General features: G+C 41.1%; 1 protein-coding gene across 3 annotated transcripts in view; it reads right to left on the bottom strand.

Moving 5' to 3' along the window:
* RABGAP1 (RAB GTPase activating protein 1) overlaps positions 1 to 15,609 on the bottom strand; it is a 495,691-nt gene that overhangs the window by 65,536 nt on the left and 414,546 nt on the right. Inside the window, exon 1 of one of the 3 annotated variants that reach the window (XM_030207332.1) lies at positions 8,439 to 8,445. The exons of the other annotated variants lie outside the window; for them this stretch is intronic. The gene's annotated coding sequence lies outside the window, so the exon portion shown is untranslated. Of the gene's footprint in view, positions 1 to 8,438; positions 8,446 to 15,609 lie in introns of those variants that run through there. 3 annotated transcript variants of the gene reach the window in all.

Raw genomic sequence — 15,609 nt, 5'->3', positions numbered from 1 at the left:
CAGAATATGGACACTATCCAAGGAACTTACTGAAGGACTAATTTTGTTGGCTTGGGACCTGTTTTGTGACCTGGCTAGTGGTAAATTTACAGTTTTGATTTTGGCTTGATTGCTGATTTGTATAATGAGGAGCTTGGTTTGGGGATGGCATATTGGGGGATGATTGTGTGTATGAGCTTTGACTGGAGGGAGGGTTGGTTCACAGGGGAGTCTTTCTCTGGGTATGTGTGAAATGAAGTTGGGGACTTTGTGGGGGGGGGGGGGGGCAATTGGGTGGGAACATTTTGAGTATGGAAGTTGTACTTCAGGTTTGCTTGTGTGGATGGCTGTGAGTATGGTGTGTCTTGTTAATGGTTTATGGTATGATGGAGGGAACCTGGTGGAGGCTGGGCACTGAGAGACCCCAGGAAATCTGTTCTTTTTGTTCTGGATGAGTATTACTATTGTGCAGTGGGAACCTCCCTGATGGTTTGTTCTTGGAATATGGTAGGTATTAATTCACCCATTAAGAGGACAAAGATCTTACAGGAGCTAAACAAAAAGCATGTTCATATTGCCTGTCTGCAGGAAATCCACCTAAACGATAAGGAACATCAAATACTGAAGCATAGCTGGGTGAGGGCATAGCTGGGTACTGCCACCGTGTTTTCCAAAAATGGCTGCTGAGACTTCCGCCAGAAGCATCGGCAGCCATTTTTAAAATACGACGGGGCCGTCCGCAGCACAGAAACGTGGAGAGCGCCAGAGACAGAGTAGCGGCAGCATGCAGGAAAGAGCGGGATTCTTTCCTGCCCCCGCAGCGACCACTACACCACCAGGGCAGGCGGCAAGGTAGTAGTACGCGGGAGGAGGATTGCAGCATTGCTATGGTGGTGGGAAAAAGGTAAACATGGTAGTCTGGCACCCCCGAATGCCTCCTGCCATGAATACCCTGCTTATCGTGTTCCACCAGTCCTGCTTTCCTTCTTTCAGACACTGATTAAAGTTGTGGCGCCATATCTACATTTGCCTCTTCTAGTTCTGGGGGATTTTAATTTTGCAATGGATTCTTCTGTAGACAAGAAGGATGGAAGGGGCCATGTTGACCTTAGACCCAGTAGATTTGGTGGATTTTCATCCTTTAGACAAAGATTTTACTCATATTGCTTGGGCACATTCGGTCATGTCTCGCATTGATTATATATTTGTGACATCTACCCATTTCCACAGGGTTACAGAGGCAAATATAGATCTCACTATGCTCTCAGATCATATCTGAGTTCATCTGCAGGAAGTATTGGATAAGCGGGGTCCCAGGCTTTGGCATATACCGGGATTTTTCCTTTAGATCTTATCTTGTATAGAAGTGGCAGCATTATTTGGTGGATAATGAGCACCATGCTTCGGACCCCATATTATTTTGGGAAACAGCAAAGGCTGTTTTGAGAGGGGAAACCATTGCCTATGTGGCTGCTAGAAGATGTAAACAGGCCAAAGAACTGTTATATTTGGAACATCAGGTTGACCGATGTAAGAGGGAGTGGATTATATGTTCTTCTACGACGGCCAAAGACAATTTACAAGTAGCTAGGGTGGCCCTTAATTCTCTAGTTCACGACCAGACCGTTAAGTCCCTTGTGTATTAAAAGTACAACTTATATCAACATGGGAATTGGGCTGGGAGGTTACTAGCTCGCCTAGTCCATCCCTGGGAGGGTCCCTGGTTTTGTAAAGATATACGTCATTAGGGTAAATTAGAGTCTAATAAGGACCAGCTGATACAAGTGTTTTCCCAATAATTTGCTCGCTTCTATCAGCAATCCTCTGTCCCACCTGAAACGGTTCAGTCATATGTCTCTACCCTGGCTTTGCCTTGGATTGACCCACAGGGCGTTTGCATGAGCCGGTTTCTGCTTTGGAGATCCTTCAGGCTATAAAACAGGCTCCACTGGTGAAGACTCCAGGTCCTGATGGACTAAGTGCCGAATTTTATAAATTTCTCCAGGATTATGTTTTGTTACCACTGGAGGCATATCTTGGACAAGGTTGCTCAATTTTGAGGTGAAGCTGATGGCTAAGATCTTAGTGACTTGGGTGTCGGGCCTGCTGCCAGACCTTATCCATCAGGATCAGGTGGGCTTTGTACAATCCCGACAAGCGGTTATGTCGGCTATGGGACATTGCGCTACTGAAAATGTTCCTGTTCTCTTAATCAGCCTAGACGCCCCAAAGGCATTTGACTGTGTAAATTGGGACTATTTTCTTTTATTGGATAAATATGGATTTGGGGATCCTCTTTTGGACATGATAAAACTTTTGTATACTAATCCTCTGTCGGCAATACCCTCTGTCGCCTTTGCTCTTTGAGTTAGCTTTGGAGCCCCTGCTGACTGCACTGCAGGCAGACCCACAATTGGGAGGGAAGTTGTAAAGTGTATGGCATTTGAAGATGACAAGCTATGTGTTCTTACACATCCAGCCCAATCACTGAGGAGGCTTTTGCACCTGGTACACTCTCATGGTATGGTGTCTGGATTGCCTCTCAGTAAATCTGAGGACATGGCCCTGGGAGGGTATCAATATGCTGATTGGGGTGACCAATTTCCATTGAAGAAGGTGCAGCATAAAATGAAATATTTGGCAGTTTGACCAGTAAGGTGACAGAGGCCTATCGGGAAAACTACACTGTATTGCTTAAAAAGACTTTGGATGTTTTTGCTCTATGGGCACTATTGCCACTGTCCCTCAACGGGCTGAATAGTCTTATATAAAATGGTGTTATTTCTGCAATGGCTCTATGTCTTACAGGCTTTTCCCATGTATCTTACTAACCAGGATGTGGATCTCTTTCAGAAGAATCTTAAATTTCTCTGGCATAATAAAAGGCATAGAGTCTCTTTATCTCAACTCTATCTCCCTTTTGAGAAGGGGGGCTTAAAACTGCCTGATTTGAGACGTTATAATGTGGCTTGCATCGTGAGACATCTAGTGTACTGGATAAAAGGAACAGCTCACTTTATACCTACTGAACTGGAACAACAGTTGCATGTGCTATCTTCATACTGCACACCCTATGCGACTGACTACTACTGCAGCACACCCTATTCTAAAACTATGCGCCAAGGTTGGAAATGGATTTGTAAGCAGCTGACACTTCCTCCACAGTGTTGCTCCCTCTCTAGGGTAATAAAGACTTGGATCGTTATATTTAAAACATTGGTCATGTCATGGTTTAACTTATGTTCACGACCTGACGGATGCAGGATCTATGAAATGCTTTGAACAGCTTCAGGAGGAGGGGGTTCTGCAATCTGGTGACTGGCTTGCATACAATCAGGTGCACCATTATGTATGTGCCCTGGATGCTTCTACCTTCAATGAAGATGATGTAGATTTACTTTCTGAAACTTTGTTCTTATCCCAAACTTCTAAAGCAAGCTTATCCCTTTATCAGATCAGCTTACGCAGTCTGGCTCCTGCCTTTGATTATGATGCTTTGGCCGATGTTTGGAACAGGACTTTATTGAAGAAGGAGTTACAAGTGATCAGCTGCGGTTGCTCATGAAACACTTAAAGTGTCTTACACGTTCATTAGCTTTTCAAGAACAATATAAGTTTTTGCTCCATTTGTACATTTCCCCTCATTGGGCCTTTTTGGCTCGAACTGTGGCAACGGCAGACTGCCCACATTGTAGAGCTCAGCCAGTTACATAAGTGCATATATTCTGGACCTGCCCCTTAATAAGTCCTTTCTGGATGTGGGTGCAGACCCCCTTTCAGCAATATTGGGTAGATGCCTGCCTCTCCGGGCGGATATTCAATTGTTCTCAAACTTTGTTTCCTTGGGTCTGAGATTGGGGCCTAATCTTCTGCTGCATAAGGCATTTTTTCTCAGCCAGAAAGACTATCTTGATGTGTTGGAGACAGGCTGTAACCCCATCGGTTACTGCTTGGAGGAATGAACTTTTCAGTTTAATGAAGATGGACAGACTGGATGCTAGTTGGCGGTCTCCTAGAGCCAGGAAGTCTTTTTAACAAATTTGGTCTCCGGTGTGGGGTCATTTGCCACACCATGCTCGTAGCTATCTGTTAAATCTATAACTTGAAATATTGACTTTGGGGAAGGGAGGAGAATGCTAAGGTTCTGTATGGGAGGTGGGAAGAGGATGGTGGGGAATGAAACTTGAAAAATTACCATGCTGTATTGTTATATCTCTTTATACGGATATTATTGATGTTACCATTGTGTGGTTCTAATAAAGATAATTAAAAAAAAGATGAATCTACAAAAACAGTGATTTCCCCCCTTCTGATCCCCACCATCTCTGACACATCAACCACCACCCTTCATCTGATGTCTCCCCTCTCCATCTGGCACCTACAACAACCCCTGCCTAACATCAGACCTCTCATCCCCAAGCAAGGCCAGAACCTCCCTACACCCAACCCCGGGGCTCACCCATGTTCTCTGTTAGTCTAGTGGAATGGGACAGAAGCAGCCTATCTCCGCTCTGATCCTGTCTGGCTTCAGGCTTCAAAATGGCACAGATATCCCCTACTATTAGTAGCCTTGCAGTACTGTTTTTTTATTTGTTGGTATTAACTGCCTTTGTGAATGGATTCAGTCCAGATGGTGTACAGCAGGTATGGCTGAACATAAAACTTACAATTTTGCTAACAGCATAACAATAGTAAAGTGCCAAATATAAGCATAAATATAATCAATGAGTAATCTTAAGAACAGGTAAATTGAATATTAATAGTGAGAATAACATTACAGTGTAAGAAATATGCACATTAAAACTGCACAGAACAATCATATAATAGAAATATGATAGATGTCATAAGTACGTAAGACTTGCCCTACTGGGTCAGACCAATGGTTCATCTAGCCCGGTATCCTGTTTCCAACATTGGCCAATCAAGATCACGAGTACTTGGTACAGTCCCAAAAAGTAGAAAGATTCCATGCTACTTAAACCCAGGGATAAGTAATAGCTTTCTCCAGGTCTATCTTAATATTGATTTATGGACCTTTCCTGCAGGAATTTGTCCCTTTTTTTTTTAAAGCCAACTGCATTAACTGCTTTTACCATTTGCTTTGGCAATGAGTTCCTATACACTGAGTGAAAATTTATTTTTCTTGTATTTGTTTTAAATGTACTACTGTGTAACTTCATGGAGTACAGAAAGAGTAAACAATTGATTCGAGTTTACCTGTTCCACTCCATTCAGGATTTTATAGACCTCTATCATATTTCCTCTCAGTCAATCCCCTTAACTGTTTTAGTCGCCCTTCTATGTGCCTTTTAAAGTTCCGCTATATCTTTTTTAAGATGCAGAGACCAAAACAGCATACAGTACTCGAGGTGCAGTCTCACCAAAGAGCAATACAGGGGCATTATGATATTCTTTGTTTTATTCTCTATTCCTTTCCTAATAATTCCTAATATTATGTTTGCTTTTTGGCCACACTGCACACTGAGCAGAAGATTTCAATATATTGTCCATGATCTCTAAATCCTTTTCCTTGATGGTGACTCCTAATGTGGAACCCAGCATTACTTAGCTATAATTTGGATTATTCTTCCCAATGTGCCTTACTTTGCACTTATCCACATTAGATTTCATCTGCCATTTGGATGCCCAGTCTTCCAGTCTCCCAAGGTCCTCTTGCAATTTCTCACAGTTCGCATGTGATTTAACAACTTTGAATGGTTTTATGTTATCTGCAAATGTAATCCCCACACTCATCGTTCCTATTTCTAGATCAAAGCTCTGGTCCCACTATAGATCCTTGTGGAACTCCACTGCTCTAGGCAAGTCACCTAACCCTCCACTGCCTCAGATACAAAACTTTGATTGTGAGCCCACCAGGGACAGAGAAACTACCTGTATATTGTTGTGTTTGGTCATGAGCCCTTGGACCTAGGCCAAGGCCTAGGGCAAACTGAACCCACACTAGCACAGAAACTAAAAGGCTACAAAGCCCAGCACGTTCAGGGAAACCAGAGAGCACAACCAGGGAAGAAAGACAGAACACTCATATGGGCCGTAAGGCAGAACTGGAACCCACACGTAACAGAGTCGAAATGAACGGGCCACAAGGCAGAACTGGAACCCAAACACATAGAAAGGAAGGGGAAAGAAACAGAATAAATCCCCTAACAAATTACTAACTAGGCAGCATACGCTGTACAAAATACAACAAACGAAAGGTCAAAAGACCATGCACAAAGGCATAAACAATAACAAAAAGGGTTAAAGGCAACCCCACACAAAGAGATAGCTCACACTATGCCTAAGGCACAGCCAGCCAAAACTCATACAAGCTCAAATAGTAGAAACAGCAAGTAAAGGGTTAAAGGGAAACCACAATGAGAGGCAACTCAGGGCTGTGCTGGCAACCACATCTATACGGAAGAGCAGCCCAAACAGATTCAGATTCAAAACGCAAAGGGTTAAAGGGAACCCACACAGAAAGGCAGCTCAGGGCTGTGTTAGAAACCACAGCTATATGGAAGAGCAGCCCAAACAGATTCAAACAACAGATTCAGCAAGTAAAGGATTAAAGGGAAACCACACAGAGAGGCAGCTCAGGGCTGTGCTAGAACCCACAGCTATATGGAAGAGCAGCCGAAACAGATTCAAAAACTATAGACTAACCACACAGAGGAGTAGCTAAACGGAGGAGCAAGTTCTCACAGACTCAAACAGCAAATAGAGAAAGTAAAGGGTTAAAAGCTAACCACACAGAGGAACAGCTCACAGCTGAGCTAACAAGTACAGCTATAGAGTAGCAAGTTCTCACAGACAAACAGCAAATAAAGTAAAGGGTTAAAGGCTAACCACAGAGAGAGAGAACTCACACTGTGCCTCAAGCACAGACAAAGAGGATCAGAAGGAAGCTCACAGCTGAGGGAATTAACACTAGAGCATCCTATACAAGCAGAGGTAGTTTTAAATAGGGTCTGGCATCTGACATCATCTGCCTCAGATGTCAGTCCAATCCCTGACATAGCCAATCAGGACTGAGACCCTGTTGTTACAATGCCTAGCTCAGTAGGATCATAACACAAATATGTAACTGCTTTGGTTGGACCACAGAATGGCGGTGTATCAAATCCATGACCCTTTACTCAAACTACTCACTTTCCTCCATTTAGAAAGCTGGCACATTTAACCCTACCCTCTGTTTTCTATCTATTAACCAGTTCCCAATCCACAACAGAACATTGCCTCCTATCCCATGGCTTTTTAATTTTCTGAGGAGCATCTCATGAGAGACTTTGTCAAAAGCTTTCTGAAAATCTAGATACACTACATCAACTGGCTCACTTTATCCACATGTTTATTTACATCTTCAAAAAAAAAAAAAAAAAAAGCAGCAAACTGGTGAGGAAAGACTATCCCTGGCTGAATCCATGTTGACTCTGTCCCATGAAATCATATTTATCTATATGTTCAATTATTTTGTACTTTATAATAGTTTTGCCTAGCACTGTCAGGCTTACAGTCTGCAGTTTCCCAGATCTGTCTGTAGGGTACAAAAGACACATCATAATAGGCAGCATGGAGAAACATTCAGGTAACACAGATATGATACTTATGTTAGCAAAATACCAGTATAAGAACGTAAGAATACCCATACTGGGTCAAACCAATGGTCCATCTAGCCCAGTATCCTGCTTTCAACAGTGGCCAATCCAGGTCACAAGTACCAGGCAGAAACCCAATTAGTAGCAACATTCCATGCTACCAATCAATGATACCAATCAGAAAATCAGCACAATACAAATGATACAACCTAAACATCCACATAACAGATATGATGCTCATAATGTCAGAACTATACAATAACACATCTTAACAGACAACTGGAGGGCAGGAGCAGTTGAGACAGACAAAATGGATAGGGAAAAATAGATGGGTGGCTTAATCAAAGGCAAATTATGTGTACAATTGAATAAGGTATGTGAAACTGGTGTTAGCTACAAGGTGTATGGCAAGCTAGCCCAGATACTGAGTGAGTGGATAGTCAGTCACCATATGTATTAAAGGCTTGGGAGAAGCACAAGGTTTTCACCTGTTTCCTGAAGTAGAAGTAGTTATATTAGGCGCAGTCCCTCTAGGAGTGAGGAAACTACCTCTGAGACAGCTTGCATGTGGGAATCACATTGTGTGACTTCTTTTGATGAGTGTACAGCCAGCGATGCTTTTTGAGAGAACCTTAGAGGTTTCAGCATGTAAGTGGCTAGTTTCTTCTTTAGGTACTCTGGCCCATTTTGTCTGAGGGCCTTGAAAATCAAAGAGTTTTAAATTTGGCCCCACAGAGTACTAGTAGCCAGTGTAGATTTTGTAGGAGGGGTGTGATGCGGTCACACCACTTGCAATCTTCCTTTTGTTTTGACCAGCATAAGAAGTGAGTATTCCAGCCATGATGTTATCATGGCATGGACCTTTGTGATGTGACTCATCTTTTCAAGATATGAAGAGAGAAATTTTGAAGTTGCTGCAGGTGATCAAAACAATTTGTTAAAAAAAATGTATTTATAGAAATTTTAAAAACACAATTCCAAAAGGAAAAACTCTTGTTACAAAAAATAGCAGTGTTATCTTACAGGTTATCAGGTGAGTAGCCACCTAGACAGTTCCCACCCACTCACTAATTTCCCCCTGGACAATTCTCACCTAGGGTAATTTCCCCCAGGACAATCTAACAGACCTAATGAAGCCAATTTGAGGGTCAAAAGAAAGCTGAGAATCAAGTGTAAATCCTAAAATTCTTATGGAAGAATTGAGAGGCAAGTTATAGCCCAGTAACTGTGGCAATACCAAAAAAATGGGCAAAAAAATCTATTATATAAATGGTTTTGGATATTAATGGGTTCAACTTCAACCAATTATCTTCCAACCATAAAGCTGTGTTTCAAATATAGTTGAATTCATATTGATCACTACTTAGCGAATAGTAAAGTTAAACAGAATCGTATCCTGCAGCAAAAGTGGGTCCAATCACAGTTACATAATTCTGACTGCAAGTTCACCTCACCTCAGCTACTCAGGTACTGATTTGACAACTGAAGTGTCAGTTTCATCATCTACAGTGGGTAGAAGACACCTGGAATGTGGATTGAGGGGATGTAAAGCAAGAAAAAGCTGCTGTTGATAGAAGCAGAGAGATCATACACAGTTGAGTGAGCAAAAAAGTTCTAAAAAATTGACTTGCAAGATTAGTACTTTTCGGTAACAAAAGCACTTTCTGCCTCTGTGGAGACCAGGCTTGACCATATATAAGGTGATTTCTAAGTGGTGAATGCAATCCAAAGTATTTGAGTGTGTCTGTCAAACATCCATTGAAGATAATAGCTTGAGGCTGAATGAGTGGTGAGATGTCTACAAACCGTCAACAGCATGGTAAATGCCAAAGAATACATTGGGGTTTAAAAAAGGTTTGGATATGAAGCACTGTTCTTGTTAATGGTTCTGGTGGGTGGGAGGGAGAGGGCTTTTTTTCAGGTGGGGGAGGTTTGGGAGTGGCTTAGGGAAGGAAGGAGGTGTACTAAAGGGAGGGGGAAATCTTTTAAAAAATGTTAGAAGTATACGTTCAGTTGTGTTATAAATTTCGCTGACAATACTTACACGTTGTTATAGGAACAGCACATTCATGTACTTGTATTACTCATTATTATTTTGAGATGTGCTTTCCTAAATGTAAACTCTTGGTATGTTATGTTTCTCAAATTTCAATAAAGACTTCTAAAACATTTTTTTAATGGTTTGGATAATTTCCTAAAAGTCCATAAGCCATTATTAAGATAGACTTGGGAAAATCTGCTGCTTATTTCTAGGATAAACAGCATAAAATCTGTTTTACTGTTTTGGGGTCTTGCCAGGTACTTGTGACCTGGATTGGGCACTGTTGGAAACAGGATACTGGACTTGACAGACCTTTGGTCTGTCTCAGTATGGCCATGCTTATGTTCTTATGAGATACTGCATAAGTGCAATGTTCATTCGGCACAGAAACGTTTTCCAGGTGACTACATATTCCAGAATGAGAATGCCCCATGTCATTATGCACAACTACTGACTAGAAGAAATCCAAGATCATCTCTACTCTCACTTGACCAATCCAATCACTAGACTTGAATCCAATCGAGAATTTGTGCCATGAAATAATACTGGAAATATCCATGCAGCATCTTGCATCAAAGAGAGCTGACAGGGGCACTCATAGCAGCCTGAAATCAAAAGGTCACCAGTCACCATCTTCTAAAATTGGTCCATTTAATTGGCAAAACAGTTCAAGGCCATCTGCAAGAGTAAAGACTGGCCTAACAAATACTATCACTAATATACATCCAAATTGCCACATTAAAAAAAATATATATATATACATATATATATCTTTATTTTAATCACAACATTCGAACAGAAGCTAAGCCACACAAAGTGCAATGTATAGATTGGTACCCCTGTTTCACACTTTTTCACATGTAACATGCATTTATCACTGAAATAGCATTACAGAATCATTATGCAGTAAGCCACAAAAAATGTAATAATAAATAAGTACAGAATTTCAAACCAGAAATAAAATAAATGCCAATACTAAAATTCCACATTGCACACCTCTGGACTGCCCTGTTCACTAGGTTCCTTATCTCTTCCTCATACCTCACTCTAAAGGAAGGGTTCTCAACCCAGTCCTTAGGAATCAATCTCTTTGTGGGAAAAAATAAATTTTTGTTTTTGTCATCATCTATTTTTCTAACACTGGATAAGCAAATTTCCTGTTATAAAATCATTATTTTTGCATTGCGATGAGTTGTTAAGATACTTTTTGACAAGAATTCTAAAATTCATGGTCTTTTCTTTATTGTTCATCTTCTTGAATTTAAACTCAGGTCTTAAGCTATTGTCTTTGACATCTTCAACTTCTGCAAAATACTGCAGCACATACTCCCACTGATTCTGGTAGATATGATCACATTACTTCTTCTCTCAAGAGCCTCCATTAGCTACCTATCCCTGCAAGAATATATTACAAAGTTCTCCTACCCATCCATAAAACACTGTACATTGGTTTCTCTACTTACCCGGCCTCATACCATCTAGTTAAAACTGTCCCATATGTGACCAAATCAGTTGTCTACTCCCTCATTGACTCAACTCTGTCTCGGTACTACTAGACACTTTGAGGGTCTTTTACTAAGGCACGCTCACGTTTTTAGTGCACGCAAAAATTGTGGGCGCGCTAAACGTTACAGACACCAAAGCATTCCTGCAGATGTCTCTAATGTTTAGCGTGCTCACAATTTTAGTGCGTGCTAAAAACATGAGCGTGCCTTAGTAAAAGATGCCCTCTGTTTTTAGCTGCATTGCTCCTTCTGTGTTAACATGTTGAAAACCACTTTGTTGACCAAATGTTTGAAAGGTGGTATGCCGTGCTTATTAAGTGCACTGTGTAGAAGATTCCATCAAAATGGCAGCAAAAAAGGTCACCAGTGCCCTTTGAAAGATCAGAATAAGTATAAACATGTTAAACCAGACCATTAAAAGAGCCATCACATCCATGTTCTCACAAGAAGTGACTAAGCCAGCAGTAATGACTTCCACCAACCACAGAGAAAAAAAACTGTAACCAGAGGATGCATGTAGAAGAGGGCAAGGTGGTAGAAGCAGAAGACCTTAGAGGGCTGATGTGAGACATATAGGGGCCCAGGGAAGAAACTGGGAAAGAGGTCCCAAAGCCCACCTTCAGATTATGCCTCCTTCAGCTTGAGGCAGGCTTGGGGTCCCCTGTAGTATGAGGGGCCCAGGACAACAGCTCTGGTTGCCACCAGTTAACACCAGACATGGGCACTTTGCTACCTTTTTGTCAACTTAAAAAAAACAACTGTCTGTGCTTTGTCCTTGGTAGCGATCTCATCTGAAGGCACTTGCTGGTACCACGTCATGGGTAAAGATCTTATCTGAAGCACTCTCTCTCTGGTCACTCCTGTGGGATTTGATTTAGAAATCAAAACAGTGAGCACTGGAAAAGACAAGAAACCACCAACCTTTACACTGCTTTTGAGGTCACTTCCATCACTGAGGACATGCAAGTGATGTGCTCCAGACATTAGGCTCAACAGCAAACTTGGCTAGAAGCACTATTGTCTAGACAGTGTACTCCTGATTGATTTGTGGCTTGTCAAAGAGATGAACTGTATTTCTTTACAAAATATATGACAGTAGCAGTATAATGTATGTTGCTCTTGTGAGGAAAAACCCTTCAGTAATCTGCATAGCCTCTGATAGTGCTAGGCAAGTACTTCTCTCTTGCAATTTTAACATCCTTTGTAAGTGGCTTCACAATCCATTCCACCTTCTCCTCTGCATGATGTATTAACATCTGTGTGTATTTGTATTGCTATTCCTGGACTATTTTTCTCCTGTGCTGGTGGTAAGCATAGTGTTTATTATACAGTTCCCTAACTTAAGATGAAGAAAACACTTAAATACATTTTCAGTAAAAGTAATTTTCAGCATGTCTCACACCCACACCCAATTTCCCTTTAAAGTCCTGTCCGTGCCATCACCAACCCTCACTCCTTAAGCTTATCAGAAAGTCACTGTGGAAACATACAGCTCCCTGAAAGTTCACCTGGGACCTAGAGACTCAATGGAAAAAGAAACAGATCGTTTGGTTTTCACCAAGTCCATAATCTTACAAATTTGAAAATGATAGGGAAACTGAATTTTTTAAAAAGTATCTTTCACAATTATATAGCACTATATTCTAGCGAAGGAGCTTATCAAACCTGTCCTGTTGGATCTATGATATCCATAGTGAAAATGAATAAGGTAAATGTGGATATGATGGGTCTTCAGTGTATACATATTTCTCTCATGCTTAGTCATTTTGGATATCCTGAAAATCTGATTAGCAGTGGGGTCATTGGGAAGGGCTGTCCCAGTTCTATGTCCTCAACAAGAGTATTTTCTGAGTAAGTTCCAAGATATAAACACTCTTCCATCTGAAGTGCAGCAGATGCCTATCTTATAAAAAAATGTTATTTTTGTTTCTTGCCCATGAAATACTGAGCTGATGGGAATGATTTGAGTAGCTGAATCCTTGGAGGTGGATTCTGTGGGTATTTCTGAGGTTTGCTTGAGAAGGTATTTGTGGACTGATGTCTCCTGTCTTCTTTGGCTTTAAGTGATTTGATTTGTGGGTTTATGGTATTTGATTGTTAGTAAGTTTTTGTTGTGTCGTATGCAAACTGCTTTGAATGCCCCTGTGAGGTCAGGGAGGTGATATAGAAATGCTAATAAATAAATATTCCCAAGGACTTGAAGACCCTCTGTACTGGGAACAGAGATGTTGATTGAACTGCTTGCTGGTTCACTCGGGAGGACATCTTGGAACTAGTTGAAGGCATATTCTATTCTTGATTTGAAGACATGCCTCTTGTTAAAAATGATGTTTACAATCAGTCTTCCTTTGAAAATCTGCTGTAATGCAAATATGCTAACAACTATTTTTAAAGCAAGTTGGGAAAGTAAATTTCATTAAAAATTTGTTATTTCTTTAGCAATGAAAACAAATCTACCCAGATACCATGTGGGCTAAAAAATAAAATCTGAGCAAGACTATGTGGCCATAGCAGTCCAAAATGCAAGTGACATTATTTGAAAGATATAAAATTAAATACAGACAGCACTAAAGTAATTCACCTAATTAATCAACAATGGTTTTACTGGTGCTTTAGATACAGACAGCACTAGAGTAATTCACCTAATTAATCAACAATTGTTTTTATTGGTGCTTTTCCAAACCTTACTCAAAACATATAGAAACTGCAAGGTCTCTTTTTTCCTTTATTTATAGTTTAACAAATACAGTGCAACCCACTTAAGTGCAAGGGTCTGGGACCAAAGAAATACATGTAGTTAACCGGAGCACGCACTTAACCGTTGTGACCCAAAGAAGCTCGAAATCTGATAAACACATGTACTGTTTATTATATGTACAGTATAGTCTCCATAGTGACCCAAAGAAGCTTGAAATCTGATAAACATATGCACTGTTTATTATACGTACATTATACAGTCTCCGTTAACTGACGTTAGGCTTACTTGAAGTAATCAGTCGTAGTCCTCTGTACACTATTGTGTCTGTGAGTTTCATAGACTACGTCTGCCAGATGGTAAAAACTGTCATAGCACTGACATCCAGTGGCCTCCAGATAGGCCCGCACGGTGTTGAGACTCTCCAGCGCTCTTGAAAAAGTGATAGGAGGTTGTTGAATTTTGTCAGCATGTGCCTCGCTGCTCATTTCATCATCTGTTTCATCATCAGCCGTTGCCTCTGCAGGAAATGTGTGTAGGCACATATCTCGACATCAGTACTGTCAGCAGCTGTTTGTAGATTGTAATCAACAGCTACGTAGTGATGAAAATCCTCTTCAGTAACACCAGCTGAGATGTCAATAGCCTATTCATCTGACGCGTTTGCAACAGCTGCATTTATTTCATCCCTCTCCATATCCTTAACAAAGTTTGCCCGCTTGTAGCAGTTCACAATGGTTGCCTGTGTAACATGATTCCAGGCTTCTTTCTGCATCTGTAGGGAATCCAACAGTGACAGATTATGAGCCAGTTCAACAGCACGTTTATCCTTGCCAGTCTGGTCACGAGTTGCAAACACGTTCAAGATGGTAGGAAGAACTGATGGCAGGTACAAATCAAGGTAAGGTTTACACATATGTTGTCTTGTTGGGCAGACTGGATGGACCGTGCAGGTCTTTTTCTGTCGTCATCCACTATGTTACTAACCCAATTTTCAGCACCAAAGTCATCAGCGTCTTTTCACCATGCTGTTTCTTGAATTTTATGTTGTTCCTCTCCTTCCATCTTTCTAACCATCCAACAGTGGCTTTGAATTCAGTTAGTCCAAGACTTTCAGCTAGCTGATTAGCTTTCTCCATAAGCAGTGGACCACTGACAGGAAACTGTCTGCTCCTGACTTGAGAAAACCACCGAAGAGCATCTTCTACATCCTCAGCTTTTCCCGCCCATTTACGTTTCCTGTGTGGATTAGTATTACTACTACTACAAATCAGTCTTCCAGAAGCTGATCTTTCTGCTTCAAGATACGTGAAATTTGACTGGGATTGACCCCATATTCTTTAGCAATAGATGCTTGACTTTGTTTTCTAATTTTTTAAAAACATCTATTCGTTCAGCCAGTGTTAAAGTCTTACAGTTGCTAGACGACGACTCCATTGTACACTCTAACAACTTTCTTTCGCTTATTCTAACAAATTAACTCTCATTGATTACCGCCTGTGCCAATCGGCTTCCATATTCCATGCATGTGCTTATGCGGAGTCTTTCCTGCAGAGGAGCGGTCTTAAACCATGCATATAAACGAATCTTGCACTTATCAGTAGTGTACTAAACCAAAGTTTGTCCCCATAGAAATTGATGGCGCCAAAAATGGGACCAAAGTACGGCATGCAGTTAAACAGAGCATGCGTTTATCTGACGTGCATTTAAATGGAGTGCACTGTATATAAAATCTTTGCACCTTGATATTTGTCAACAGAGCTGAAAAGAGAAAAAAAACAACAGCCTTTA

Source organism: Microcaecilia unicolor, chromosome 6 (assembly GCF_901765095.1).
Source record: "Microcaecilia unicolor chromosome 6, aMicUni1.1, whole genome shotgun sequence".
NCBI lineage: Eukaryota > Metazoa > Chordata > Amphibia > Gymnophiona > Siphonopidae > Microcaecilia > Microcaecilia unicolor.
Note: the sequence above shows the minus strand (reverse complement) of the source record. Positions and strands in the feature narration are given on the sequence as shown.